A 16,093-nucleotide genomic window follows, 5' to 3' on the forward strand; every position below is an offset into this window, starting at 1 on the left:
TAGATCTGGGATAATGAGGAGGCCTGAATTTTGTGAATCTAAAAGTGGATTAGAATTATTGGGAAACAAGAAAGAGAACTGCCCAGAATTTCTGCTTAACACAGACTCGGGATCTCTGAGTTCAAGGTCATATGTGAAGGAGGTACAAAGTATCTGTTTACCTTTTTCTCAGGCTGTGTTTATTTCATGAGACAAAGCCTATCAATGTCTTAAGGTGAAGACTTCACAAAATTTTTTCATAATCCATCTCCACCTGCTTCATGGTAATTGAAAATCCCACTCATATTCTAGCATTGGGCTACTGGTGGTATTGTTAGCTTTCACCCTCATCTCTGTTTTCATCTGTGCCCCAATGATAACTCGGATAGAGAGTATGTCACGTATTACTAATTAGAGGCAATTTTAAATGGAAAGTCTTGTTTCATGGAATTTTAAAGTGTATTCATATGTGATTATTTACTTTTTCTCATATTTCTCAATTCTTATTCTTTTAAGGCTGAAATTCTAGTTTTATGCATTATAACTTTCATTATAACTGCTCTTCCCTCACCCATACACATTCCACATATAGTACAAGCCCAGAATACACACACACACATACACACACACACACACTCATACACCATGCATACCACACCATCACACACATTCACATATACCTGCTTTCTTTTTTTTATACCTTACAGTAGTCACACACAACTGAGCAGGCAAGAGGGCACAAAACATGGCACTCTGTACTCCTGGAGCTGCAGCCTTCTGACGTTGAATAACATAATTAAAAGAGAAACATGGAAAGCCATCATAACAATGACTATAGATATCTAAAGTTTGTCAAGTCATTCATCAATTCAGAGTATCAGAGACACAGGCCTATCTGTGTCAATATATGCTCTCTCTTGGGCACATTATGGGCAATGTAGTTCAAGGGACAGTTGTGTTTCATGGTTAGGTTTTCCTGGTTTTTAGTATTTTGCCCATAACATCCTAGAAGTGTCTTGTATCTAACCTAGACTAACCAAACAAAGACTCATTCATTTCTACCCATATCAGATTTGTTTTTTTCCCAAATAGGTTATAAGCATCAACATTTACAATTTAGGAACTTTTGCGAAAGTACATCCTGAATTTTAGATGACAAGAATGGAAGACGTCAATACTATATGTGGGGAAAAAAAGAATTAAAGAACAATAGAACCCAGGATAGAATGGATTAGAAAAGATTCAAGTTAAAAAGGCAAAGAATATCTCAGACATTTAGATATCTCAGATATGTGTATCTATATATTCCATCATATATTCTCTCTGTATATATATGTGTGTATGTATATGTGTATGTGTATCTGTTTACCTTCGGATTATGTCTCATGTATTTGAACTGAAGCTGTGTTTTCTCCTTAACTTGAAAGATTTACCTTTATATTCCCCAGAATTTACTGAATGAGTTTTCAGTTTGTTGATGAAAGTTGTACTTCCAAGAATTTAGCAGACAGTGGTGATTGTCTTAAAGCTAAATTATAGCAGCATAATTATTTCTATCCAATATAGAATACTACATGATACTTTGTATATGGTATAAGTTTGATTTTGAAAACTGTCACTAAAAATGAGAATAACAACATTTTTCTCAATTATTTTCTATTTTAAATTATTTTATTTGGATTTTCAGAGCAGTTTGTTGATAGAGTGCTAAAATAGTACAAAGTCAGTGCAAAAGTGTTGCAATAGCTAAAAAATTAAGTACATTATTCATTGTTTTGGTTTCTTGACAAAGGTATCAAAAAACATATCATCCCTTCTCATAAGGGGACACATAGATAACCATAATGACAGATAGAAGTTCTCTAATCTCTGGCTTAAAATGGCAGGTATGGGCACAGAGACGAAATAGGATTTAGTTCTGCCTAGAAGAAAGAGTGGCAGAAGGAGCTTTGTGGAGGAGATTAAATTTGAACTGGACCTTAGAAGATGGTTAGAATTAGGATTTCCATCTAATGATGGTGAACTAAGTAATTTGAACCAAACTTTCTCATAAGGACAACTTTAAAAACTGCTTAAATCTTTAAAAAGTATTTTATGTATTTATTAGAAATCATAGTTTTTAATTTATTATATGTGATTATGTTTATATTTAGACCCAATTATTTAGATAGATTAAGAAATGGCCAAGGATATTTATTTCATCTCAGGAAATTTTAATCTGACTAACTGCAAAATCTTATTTTGTCTTATATACTCAAACAAATGTGTCTATGTATGTGTGTGATGTATATGTGTATTTATGTGTTTTTTTATCCAACTTTTATTTTAGTTTCAAGGAGTACATGTGCAGGCTTGTTACATGGGAAAATTGCATGTTGCAGGGGTTTGGTGTACAGATAATTTTGTCACTCGGGTAATCAGCACAATACTTGATAGGTAGTTTTTAAATCCTCAGTGTCCTCACACTCTCCACCCTTAAGTAGACCTGGTGTCTATTATTCCCTTCCTTGTATCCACGTGTATTCAACATTTAGCTCCCACGTGTAAGTGTGAACATGCAGTATTTGGTTTTCTGTTCCTGCATTAATTTGCTTAGAAAAATGCCCTCCAGCTTTATTCATGTTGCTGCAAAGGACATGATCTCATTCTTTTTTATGGCTGTGTAGTATTCCATAGCATATATGTACCACTTTTTTTTATGTGTTCATGTGTCTTTATGGTAGAACAATTTATATTCTTCTGGGTGTACATCCAGTAATGGGATTACTGGGTTGAATGGTAATACTGTGTTAAGTTCTTTGAGAAATTTCTGACTGTGTTTCACAGTGGCTGAACTAATTTACATTCCTACCAGCAGTGTATAAGTGTTCCCTATTATCTGCAACCTTGCCAGTATCTGTTATTTTTTGACTTGCTAATAATAGCCACTCTGACTGGTATGAGATGGTTTCTCATTGTGGTTTCGATTTACATTCCCCTAAGGATTAGTGATATTGAGTGTTTTTTTCGTACACTTGTTGGTCATGTGCTAAAAAAAAGTATTTTTAAAGGAATTAAAGTATAACAAAACTATGAAGACTTATCAAGTAGAAGCGAGGGGAAGATAAAGATCCAAAGAAGTAGCCATGGCATTTGGGTTTGTATTCCCCTTGGAAAAGCAAGTTGAAGTAGGTACTTGTCAATTCCAGAAGGTGTGGTTGAGAGGATGAGGGGCTGAACAGCACTAAATGGGCAATTATTGAAGCCCAGAACCAATAGGCAGAAAAACTCATCTTAGCCTAGTAACCCAAATGGGCTGTATCATAGGAGTAAAGACAAACTATTATGCTGCCAGTGAACTTGTGCAAAGATTTTCCCAGAGAGTTAATGCCCATTAGTACTTGGCAAAAGCAAAGATAAATCCTCTCTGGAGAAAGATAACGTTCCAACTCTCAAACTATTTTTACGAATGATTTATAAATGAAATATTTGGTACAAAATTAAAATAATCAGGCATTTAAGAAGACAAATCCACGTGAAGAAAAGCCAGAATATACAGCAGATGAAATAAATAACTCATGAAATCAAATTAAGGTAAAGTCTAAATAATTCCTAAGAGTTATTTATACATAAACACTAAAATAACAGGGATTATTAAGTTAAAAAGTAAAGATTCAACATTTTGGCAGAGAATCAAATTATTGAATGGAAAAAATGATCAAAATTTAGACCCCAATGAATAGATTTAATAGCAAATTATACATGGTTGAACAGAAGAATTAGTAATCTAAACAACAGGTGAGAAAAAAATCCCAGTGGAAGCAAGGAGATCACCAAGAATTAAGATACAAAATAAAAGGTGATATAAAGAGAAGGTATAACATTTATTACTTGGAGTAAAAGAATAAGACAGAAAAAAATGAGCCAGATGCATTTTTGGAAGAGTTAATGACCAAGACTTTTTTTCAGGACTAATCACAGATATCTAGACATAGATTCCAGAAATTATATGAAACTGAGGTGGATACAGAAGTTCATGATTAGGCTTGTTATAATAATAAAATTGCTAAAAATCAAAGGTAAAGAAGAAAAAACCTTAAAAACAACCAGAAACAGAGAGACAGACTTTAAAGGAGCAATTCTTAGACAGTAGCTGACTTTTCCACAGAAGAAAATTAAATGATGCTGTTATAAAACAAAAAGAAAATAATTTCCAATAGAGAATTCTACATTCACTAAAAATATTCTTCAAAATGAAGGTGAAATAACCATTGTGGAAGACAGTGTGGCAGTTCCTCAAAGACCTTGAACAAGGAATACCATTTGATCCAGCAATTCCATTACTGGGTATATGTCCAAAGGAATAGAAATCATTCTACCATAAAGATACATGCACATGTATGTTCATTACAGCACTATTCACAATAGCCAAGACATGAAATCAACCCAAATGCCCATCAGTGATAGACTGGATAAAGGAAATGTGGTATGTATATAGCATGGAATACTATACTGTCATAAAAAGGAATGAGATCATATTCTTTGCAGAGACATGGATGGAACTGAAAGTCATTTCTCAGCAAGCTAACACAGGAACAGAAAACCAAATATTGCACCTTCTCATTTATAAGTTGGAACTGAACCATCTGAACACATAGACACAGGGAGAAGAACAACACACACTGGGGCCTGTAGGAGGTGGGAAGGGGGAGGGAGAGCATCAGGAAAAATAGCCAATGCATGCTGGTCTCATTCATAAGCAATGGGTTGATAGGTGCAGCAAACCATCATGGCACATGTTTACCTATGTAACAAAGCTGTACATCCTGCACATATACCCTGGAACTTAAAATAAAATAAAATAAACAATGAAGGTGAAATAAGGGCATTTTAAATATTATATTTGTTGGAGTAGATTGAAGTAGATTTATCACCTGCAGTCCTCCACTGAAAAAAAAATACTACAGGGTATTTTTAGGTAGGAGAAAAATTATTCCAGAAGGAAATAAAGTGATGTTGGTAGAAATGCAGGGCAAGGCAAAATGTACATCCATGGGTTAATCTAAATGAACATAGCCTATATAAATAATAATATTAATGTCATATTTATTGTATCATATATATATAAGTAAAATGTAAATACACACAAACAAATACATTTCATTCTGCGAAGGAATTACAGAAGACAGAAGTGCTTGCACTGCCCACATAGAGGGTCACATAACTGCCTGTTAGACTTGATTAAGTCTAGAATACAACAAACTGTAAATAGATGAGGTGCTCCAATTGTAGAATCAGTTTTTTTTTTTTTTTAATTCAACTCTGTGCAGTTTAAAGAAGACACATCTAATACAGAAGGAGTCAGATAGCTTGAAAGGACAACGTTGGGCAAAAGGTTTCCTAATGATTTCACAGACAAGCCAGGGTGGTAAGTAGTATATTTATAGCATTGTCCAAAGACCGCAGTTCACGTGAGTGACAGTAAAGGAAGAGCCCTTTGTTAGTAACATTGTCTTTAGTGGACATGGTTTATAGGATGAAGGAAGATTGAGAACATTAATATATTAAGAAATCTTGTTCCTGGTACATTTATGATTGAGACAAAAAAAAAAAAAGGGAAGATCTTTTAGTCCCTTTCAAGTGACTTGGTTGATAGGATTATAAAATATTCTACAGGACCAGTAAGGATCTGTCTATCAGTGACACTGGTATCTTTCACCGTTTGTATACTAGAGGAAACACAAATTTATACTCACATAAGGAAATCACTATATTTCTCTGAAAATAAGTAAAGGCAAATGTTTGCTATTATATTCAGCATGGCTGTTGTAATTATAACCCATTTGGTCAAAATTCACTTAATTGAGTGCAAATAATAAATAGTAGCTCAAGAGGGTGATTCATTTATATCTAATTAAATAGACACACAAAAGTTGTCATGCACAATGATTAACAGACTTCACCCTTTGTTGATGTAAACAATGATTTTTAAAAAACTTTATTACCCACCTACTTCTCCACCCACAGGCTTGAGCTATTTCACTAATATAAAATTAAATCTGTTTTATGTAGTACTTTTATGAACTGTTTTTAACCACAAGGGCTATAATAGCGTGCTATATTCTTTTACTTTTTACACATTTCTTTTTTATTTTAATTTTTCTCCATTTGGTCAAAATTTTAATTTACCCAGTATTGCATGCTTTTCTTATATGGCGAAGTTCATATCCACGAAGCATTTTATTTAGTTCCTGGAGTGAGTAGTATTAGTTGATACAGTATATTTAGTTAATGAGACAATGATACAGTTAATTATCGGTAAGAAAACTCAGGACCAATATGAGCATGACCCTCCATTTATAAGTGAAGCCACTGCATAAATATTTATATTAGTCTCTGCAGTGTGACTAACATTGGAAATTCATTATACTTCTGAAGAAAAACCACTTGGAGACCTTCAAGTAGGATTTGCTTTCCTAATCAATTGTTGATGAGTTTTTAATCCTTGATAGTAGGAAGTAGTAAGTACAGGAGGGAAGCAGAGGAGATGGGGAACAATTTGCTATCATAGAGAGGTTGGGAATCAAGGGCTGGGATGGGGAGAAGCAAGCCGAAAAAATAAACACTCAATATAGAATTAGAAAATAATAGATGAGAATGTGGAACTCATTGTTTAAATAGAAGATAATTTGTTTTTGGTTAAATTTATTTAGAAGGATAAAGTAAATTTAAGCCATGCTCAATGCATTTGGGAGAAAATATACGAGGAAGATATTTTTCAGTGGGTAGGAGCAAAGTAGCAAACTGAAAAACTTGTCTTGCTTCAGAGGTACTACCATAATCTGTAAGGAGCTAGTTGTTGTGACAGTATTTACAAATTACTGAGGGGCCTTGAGATCCTAGAAATTACCTAAAGGAGAATGGTGGCCTCCAGGCAGAGTTACTGAGCTTCCTACATTGTGTCAATCAAAAATCTACGAAAATATGGCCTCTCAAAGTCCCGAGTGATAGGGCAGAAGCCTTGGAAGAGCAGTTTTATCTTCCACAGCCATCAAATTTTACAGGGCAAAGTGAAAATGAAACCAAGTTGTGGACATGCTGATTTGACATCTGTGCTGGACAGCACCCCCAGCTCACTCTAGGCTAATGCTCTTAATCTGGGGATTGTTGGAGAAAAGACCAGCTCTTCAAATCACTTTGAAGTTTGAAGTGGAGAACTTGTTTATGAAGGAAAAGAGGCTAATTATTTAGGCAAATTCAACCAGGAACTCACTAGTGATTTTGGGAAAGAAGCTTATATATTTATTCAAATGCCATTTGACCCATCCAGGGTGTCATTGTCTTATACTTAATGATCATATTAAGAATTTGAATAAATGGTTATTGCCATATTATGTGGGTGTAAAGTTAAGAATGAGGAAAACGGAAAACATATTTTTAAGGTCAAGGCTTGATAAATTTTCTTTCGCCTTTAATCTACCAACTCATGACCTAAAATTCTTTTTTGTTTGTGAGGTGTTTCATGTTACAGATCGTTCCTGCCTTCCAGAGCTTTTACTCCTAGAAATATTACTAGCTTGTATGTGATAGATACTTTCATTTATAATTTTAATTACTTCTGCAAATATAAATAGGTGACTCAGTCTCTTCAAAAGAAATATTTGGGAGTCCTGTGGAACACAAGCCACCTGTATATCATCTCTTACTTCAGCATCCTTTGTGGAGGAACAGTTAGGAAGAGAAGTAAATCTTATGTGATTGTTTGCCCAACAGATAAACGTAACTGGAGTAGTATAAGACATTTGACTGTATCCATGGAAACCTTATAGACTACCATTCTTAGATTTTGCTTAGGCTAAAGCAGGTGACAGGGTTCACACGTTTTAAAAATGCTTTTGAGGGGGCATGGGAAGCTAATACTCAGTGATGACAGAAATCTAATAGTTAAGGCAAGTTCTAGCCCTTAACAACCAGGAAGCAACATATAAATCCTAGGTGTGAGTCAAATGTGACTCAGGTAATGATAAGGGCAAGTCACTCTCTTACTTCACTAGAGAAATGGCATAATTTCAAGACCTGCCTATGCTACACTAATCAGTATCATCATCACCACCATTTTACAGTCAAAAAGCGCTATTAACTCTACAAAGCAGTTTTATACTAATGATATCTTTGATTCTCACAGATAAGCAGATAGATATTACTATGGTTCATTTTAAAGATGAGGAAATCAAGGCACCTAGCCATTAAATAATTTGCTTAAAGTCATATAGCTAATTAGTATCAGATCGGAGCCTCTTCACCATCAGAACTGGGCTCCTTAATAGCAAAAATTTTAAAATAAGAAATCAGCATCCTAATTTATAACCTATGCAAAGGCAGTGAAAAATATTAATGACTTCAGCAGAGAGTGCAGTAAGAGCTGGATTATATAAATGTTTAAGAATAAGCTTATCCTTCCTGATTAAGATCTTACGTAAAAAATTTTGAAAACAATATAGAATTTTTGTTTTACTGTTTTGAAAACAATATATAATTCATATGTTCTAAATATAAGGTAAAATGCATCAATGTAGTGGCATAAGCTTTCAGAACTGCAGAATGGTGAACTCAGGCTAAAAAGATATTGATCTACTAAAATTGAACGATAGGCACTTCACTGTTTCATTTTTGTTTTAAAAAACAGCTTTGAAGGGTCTAAGTCTCTATCAGAGTGAGTCTTTTCTGTTCTGGGTGAGAAAGCAGAAAATACTTTTGATAGGGAAGACAAGGTTCAGTCTAACTTGTGTTGGTCAAGCCACACATAAGTAATTGCCAATACATGTGTTTTGATCATTAAGAACATGTCTTCTTGCTAAATAACTTAAATTATATTTGAATTACTTGCTCCAGACTATTAATGATCTCAATTGTGTGAGTCAAGGAAACAACTTAACTTTTGTAGGTGTCTCGGTTTCCTTGTATAAATCAGGCGTTGTCCCAGTTTATTTCCAAATTCAAATCCTAGCACTCAACTTGACTAAGGGCTAAAGAATGGGCCCATTTGCTTTTCCTGTAAAACCTAATTTTATTTTCATTATCTCTTACAGGTGAAGAGAGGGCATGAGGGAACCTGTCACAAAACTACTTACCGAATAGTAATTTTTCCGGTTTTTGTTTTTGTTTTTTGTTTTTTTTTTTTTGAGACAGAGTCTTGGTCTGTCACCCATGATGGAGTGCAGTTCTTACCTAATCAATTGTCACAAAAGGATAATTGTATTAGTTTTTGTTTTGTTTTTCTTTTTTTCTTTTTTGAGACAGTCTTGCTTCGTCACTCAGGCTGGAGTGCAGTGGTGCGATCTTGGCTCCCTGCAAACTCTGCCCTCTGAGTTCAAGCGATTCTCCTGCCTCAGCCTCCCAAATAACTGGGATTACTGCCCGCACGCCCGGCTAATTTTTGTGTTTTTAGTAGAGACGGGGTTTCACCATGTTGGCCAGGCTGGTCTCGATCTCCTGACCTCAGGTGATCCACCTACCTCAGTCTCCCAAAGTGCTGGGATTACAGGATTGAGCCACTGCCCCCGGCTGAATTGTAATCTTTCATTTCCTCACTGTCATATTACAAAATAATACCTTTAAGAATTTTATTGTTCTTTCCATTTGACCCCAGGCTGCTTTCCTATCCTCACTCTCATCCTAAGTGCAATCATTGCAATGGCTTTGCTGCTGTATTGGTTCTAGATGAGGTAAAACATTGCCAAGAAGTCTTCAGAGAGAGAGAGACCTTAAACTTCTAGGCCTGACAATTTGATTTTATCCTTACTTTATCCTTTTGGTGCATTTTAGGAAAGAGAGCGAGGGAAAGAGAAAAAAAGGGTTTTTCCGAATATGTGACCCTTAATGAGACTATTCCATTTTTCCTCACATCACATTAATTGTTTTTAATTTTTCTAGCTATCTTGACATTCATGTCATATGGAAAACTGAAGGAGCAGAGGGAGGTATTTATTTCCAGAAGAGGTCAGAGAGCATAATCAGGGGACAGAAACTAGTAAGTAATCAAGCATGCAGTACACACTTTCATTAAGGCCCATGTGTTACAAAACCACAATATTTTAATATTCTGGTTCCTGCTGTTTATGCTGAAGAGGTTGTGTTAAGGTTTATTTTAGTTAAATTTTACAAAGGATAAAGTGTAACATTTTCAATCTTAGTAGTGGTGCAATGTGTTATTCTAAGCTTCATCTTCATTTACACGGAAGGAAAAAACTTCTCTTGATTAAATAATAAAGAAGTCTGATTGTTTACAAAGCCAAGTAGCAAGACTCGATTGTATGCCATGAACCAATCTCTCCTTAAATCTAGAAATTCTTATCCAACTTAATGATGGCATCTGCTGGGAGGGGAAAATTTCCATAGCACATCTTTGCAACAACCCCAAATCTCATGGAAACAAGCCAGGAGACAAATTTAAATGAGTGTAATCCTCTAGGAAGATACACTTAGAATTTTTCTCTTAATGGGAACTTTGTTTGCAGACACTGAACAGTCTACCCAGATAACGCCAACAACATCTGCTGCTGTTGGTAAGAACTGACCTCTTAATCATGAGCTATTCACATCAAAATGACTGCAGGCTGTTGGAACAACACGAGTTTTCTTCGAGAAGCCCCTTTCAACAGTATCACACAGACTGAATGCCAAAATTATCTTTTACCTCTTTGTTTTAAATGCAGTTTGCTAAGACAAGGTAAAAGGAACGGATGGAACAGGGAAGAGGATCAGATCAATCAAGCGAGATGAAGGCGATCTGATTTGTTTGGCGTCCGCTCTGGAAGAGTAATGCTCTGGCATGCCTTTATTTCAGCTTAGATTTGTCAATTTGAGGGAATCATCTCTTTCCTCTCTCCACTAAGTCCATCTTTACTGTGACTGTACCAGCTGTTTGTTTTGAGTATAGGATGGTAGACATCAGCTCCCTGACCACAATGTCTGTGGGAAGAAGGACATAGAGGCAGGGAATAGCCATCCTTTACAGGCCAAAGGTCCTTCCCTTTAAATCTCTGTCTCAGGATATTGAGCTGATAGAATATGACTTATATGTCACATAGTTGGAGACTTTATGCTATTCTGTTTGCTGTGATCCACAATGGTTCGCTTTATTCTCAGTCTGTTGCCATTTAAGGTAAAGCAACAACATAAAAATACCTTTCTGTTGATACTCATGGCTAACTTGGGAACTATATCTCTTGATCCAATATTTCAGGTTATTTTATGTTATCGAAATCTAGTGTAGAATCAAAGAATTTGAAGGGACCTTAGAGTATCGAGTCCATCCTAGTCTCCTTTTTATAATATTCTTGAAAGAAAATCGCCATTCTTGCTTGTATATTTCTAGGCATTGTGTATAAGCTTTTCTGTAGTGACAGTAGTGAAAAGCAAAAATTTGCCTCTAGTTACTTTCTACAGTAATTTTTTTTTTGTGAATCTCTGTTCTGCAGAACATCTCTTCAGATACATGGAGAAAACAAAACAAAACAAGAAAAAACATTTAACTATTGCATCCTTCCCACACCGAGTCACCTTTCAGGACTATAAAGTACAGATTTCTTCTTTGATAAGGTTTCCAGATCCCTCTCTGTCCTGGCTTTCTTTCTGCGCACACAACCTAGGACATCTATGTGTATTTTAATGTGTATTACAAGGAGAGCAGAACATAGCAGAGCTGATAGATACAAAGGACTTTAGAAATGAAAGGAACGGCCGGGCGCGGTGGCTCAAGCCTGTAATCCTAGCACTTTGGGAGGCCGAGACGGGCGGATCACGAGGTCAGGAGATCGAGACCATCCTGACTAACACGGTGAAACCCCGTCTCTACTAAAAACTACAAAAAACTAGCCGGGCGAGGTGGCGGCGCCTGTAGTCCCAGCTACTCGGGAGGCTGAGGCAGGAGAATGGCGTGAACCCGGGAGGCGGAGCTTGCAGTGAGCTGAGATCCGGCCACAGCACTCCAGCCTGGGTGACAGCGCGAGACTCCGTCTCAAAAAAAAAAAAAAAATGAAAGGAACATCCACATTTTACAAAATAGAAACGAGGTCCAGAGAAGCAATGCAAACTGTTCCTTGTCACACAAATAGTATCGTCTCTCCCAGAACAATGAGCTTTTCACTTTTTTCTAGACTGAATTGCTTATTAACTAGATAAAATGCTTCAGATGTTATCTGATCAGCCCAGAGCTGGGGATCAAATGCATTTTGCTCTATTAACAACCATACTATTTGGCTGTTTGTTTTATATTATTTATATAAACTGTAGTTAATCTGGTCTTATATTTTCTCTTCTGTTTTATGTTGTGTAGTTTAGCCAGGGTACAAACTTCTCAGGATATTTTTGAGTCCTAATTCTTTCATTTCATCAATACATTGTCTATTGCTCTTTGACTCATGCAACTGTTAATTATCAGAATGCTTTCTATGTCCTTGTTCAGATTATTGTAGAAGTATTCAACAGGACAGGACCAAAACCAAAATGAAGCCAAAAACCAGAGAATAAACCTGTTGCATTCTATTGGATCTCCTTCTAGATTAAAAATTAATTAACCAAGATATGTTGGAACTGCTGTCGAATCATGCATGTTTATGCTTGATTGTGTGTTCACACATATTATGCTTTCCTCCTTGCCCAGAAACATTTTATGAAGGCCCTTTTGCAGATGCCTTACTGGAATTAAGACATGGTTTAAAATCTGGTAACTCCATAGAAAAGGAAAAGGAGACTATTGTGAAATGATGTATCCTTAGTAAATTCCTTAGTAAAGGAAATAAATATTTCCTATGAACTCACTAATCTTTTGCTTAGTAACTTAGTCTAGAATTTTGCCTGGAATTGATAACAATTCATAAATCATTGATAATTTTTCTTTTTGAATGTTTTTGAAAATCAGGACATTTCCTGGACCTCACCTGTTCACGAATTCTCAAATATTGTAGTATTTTGGAGATGATATGTGCAAATGCTTAGTAGCTTGGCATATGAATGTAATGGACTTAATTCTGAATGTATTTAAAGTTGTTTGTGCTCTGTTACAAACTAATTCTTGATTTCCTTTTATTGATGGATGCCCTGACATTTACAGAATTTTTTAAAAATTAAATACTAAGTAAATAAAAAAGAACCCTTATAAAATATGTATTAGTTATAGAGACAATCACATAGAAATATCCATGTACATAAGTGCACTTTGAGCATGAGAACATTTCCATTGACCGTGAAGTCCTTTGGGTACCCTTGCCAATTTCACCTCCTTCCCTGCCCCTTAGAAAAATACCGCCATACTGACTCCCCCTTCCTTGAAGATATTATTCTGTTTATTCTACAGCTTCTCAGTTAAGGTGTGTCCCCTCGTTACCCAGCATCAAGATATGCAATTTTCTATATACTCCCTTATTGAATGCAGTGCCAGCGGTCGTACTTTTTATTTACAATTATGCTAAGGGCTTTGAGCTTCGGGAAATTCGAATGTAAGTGTATGTCTGTTTCCTATTTGACTTCCACCTTTACATACCTTTTCTCTATTCCTTGGGGACTGTGAAAAGTTCATCAGAGTTCAGCAAATCCCCTCATTTTAGTCAGCAAGTGGACTTCTGTGGGCTTTGCTCATCTCTCTGGATTTCTGTTTGCTCTTTTTTTCTTTTTTTGAGACGGAGTCTCGCTCTGTGCCCCAGGCTGGAGTGCAGTGGCGCAATCTCGGCTCACTGCAAGCTCCGCCTCCCGAGTTCACGCCATTCTCCTGCCTCAGCCTCCCGAGTAGCTGGGACTACAGGCGCCTGCCACCGCTCCCGGCTAATTTTTTGTATTTTTAGTAGAGACGGGGTTTCACCGTGTTAGCCAGGATGGTCTCGATCTCCTGACCTCGTGATCCGCCCGTCTCGGCCTGCCAAAGTGCTGGGATTACAGGCGTGAGCCACCGCGCCCGGCCTTGCTCTTAGTTTTTAACACAGATGTGTGTGTGTGTGTGTGTGTGTGTGTGTGTGTGTGTGTTTCTATGTCTTATTCAACAAACGTCATTTTCAGCAGAAGCATTGGCCAAGAAATGAAATGTGCTCTGCACTTTTCAGTTTGAAGGTAATTCTTGATGGGGAAGGCAGAATAAAAACAGGAGTTCAGTAATTCTATTATTCAATTAATATCACGTCTTTGTGGTCCTACCTTCTGCTTTCATCATAGCTGTTGCCTTAGAATCTTTTCTCAGGCCTTTGTTGATCTTCACATTCTACTCTTGCTCTTATATTTAGTTCAGATCTGTATTGATATTTATTGTTTTAAACCTCATATTATAATTTCTCTTTTAGAAACGTTTATCCTTTAAACTCTTTAGAAATGAGGTCATAATTATCTTTATAATGATACAACAGAATCTCAGAATCAGAAACAAAATTTCTAAGAACTTGCGTAAAGTTAGTGTTTTTATGGACCTTTTTATGGACCTTCCTTATCTTACCACCATCCTCCTTTATGAGAACATCTCGGTACCGTATATTATGGGAGTCATAAAGCCTTCTCTGGCTCATTATATAGCTATACAGAACATAAGCTTTGTCCTCTGAAGCCAGTGATTGCTCATTGTCCTGGAATACTTCTCAATTGAAATGGGATATCAACAGGTTTAATGGGATTTTAGGACAATACAGTTAACCAAGCTGACTCAGCTTTTTAATGCACAATTGGATTTCATTGAAATACTTAGAAATAGACTTAGGTTCATTTAATCATGCTCTTTCCTATAAAAATAAAGGGTAGGTAATTCTTATTCTTAGTATCCTCCAAAGACAGGGTGAGATCAGGGAGCATATAGTAAGTGTTTGAATACCTCTTCGATAAGATGAAAATGATTTTTGGTGTATTCTGCCAGATTCAGATTCTCAATATCACTGGAACTCCTATGAGGAGTGAGAGAATGTGAAGACATAGAAACAATCTGGTATTCATCATACAGGAATCTGTTATAATCACCTCGAGTATGTAGGGTGTTGATTGTGAGAAAAATATTATGCTTTGGCTATAATTGATATGAACATGAGAATATGGTATTTAGACTGATCTAACACTTCAGCAAGTATCCCTGGTCCAAAAACATTTATGATATATTATCCAATCAAGTGATACTACATAAGACTTAAAGAAAAACTGATTTATTGTTATTTGTAAATTCTCTTCACAAACTAAATTAGAAGCAAAATGTGATTAACTTTAGCATCTATAAAGCTAGATGTAGTTAGAAAAACATTTGATATGAATATATTTTATATCTGTGAATACATGACTTTTATGGGCTATTCAGATTAAACTATCCTTTCTTACTCTTTGTATTTGGAAATTTATATTTATTTTAATCTGAAATTTTGTTGGTTAGTTTTGCAAATCTTATTGTGACTTGAAATTTTACAAGTAAACTTGCATCTGGATTTTCCAGCGTGTATTATTTATAGATTAAAAATAATCTTGACTTCCTGTAAAATAATCTTGACTTCTTGAACTTTGTTTAAATATCATTGGCAGGATAAGCTTGTTCACAGATTCCTATTTCTCATATACCCTTTTAGAGGAGGTTATATACCTTAGGAGTATGAAAATCCCTAAGATACTGTTTCCAAGCTTAAAGAATCTTAGAGTTTCTTTACAGGGGAAATAGAAATGCTTGCAGATGATGTAGTGAAGAAAAAGAAGGCTCAGATAAGAACAAAGAGACCTGTTTATTGTCAAAGCCCCAGGTTGGAGCAATTGCATTGTGGATTGTATTGCTTTACAGTCCCAGTCTTAATTTCAATATGGCACTTTTTCTTCATAGACTTGTTCAAGAGAGTAAGCCAGTGGACAAACCATGGTAAATTATATTTCAGTGATATAAGTGATTTCAACCTATTTGTTGTCTGAAGGATAGAGGAGAAGAAAAGAAAGAAGTAACACTTGAAATCTGGTCTCTGTATGTTCAGCAGAACATAAAACATCCTTCAGAGGTTAAATGCTGAAGGAGACATTCCTTCTTACTCCTTCAGTCCTTAACTGTGTTTGTACTTGTGGTTTTCATGAATAAAGACAAAATCCAGATTAGTATGGCTACCCTAGTTTGAATGGTAATTTTTCATACTTGCTAACT

The sequence above is a fragment of the Trachypithecus francoisi genome, unplaced genomic scaffold, assembly GCF_009764315.1.
Source record: "Trachypithecus francoisi isolate TF-2019V2 unplaced genomic scaffold, Tfra_2.0 Lachesis_group16, whole genome shotgun sequence".
NCBI classification, from domain to species: domain Eukaryota; kingdom Metazoa; phylum Chordata; class Mammalia; order Primates; family Cercopithecidae; genus Trachypithecus; species Trachypithecus francoisi.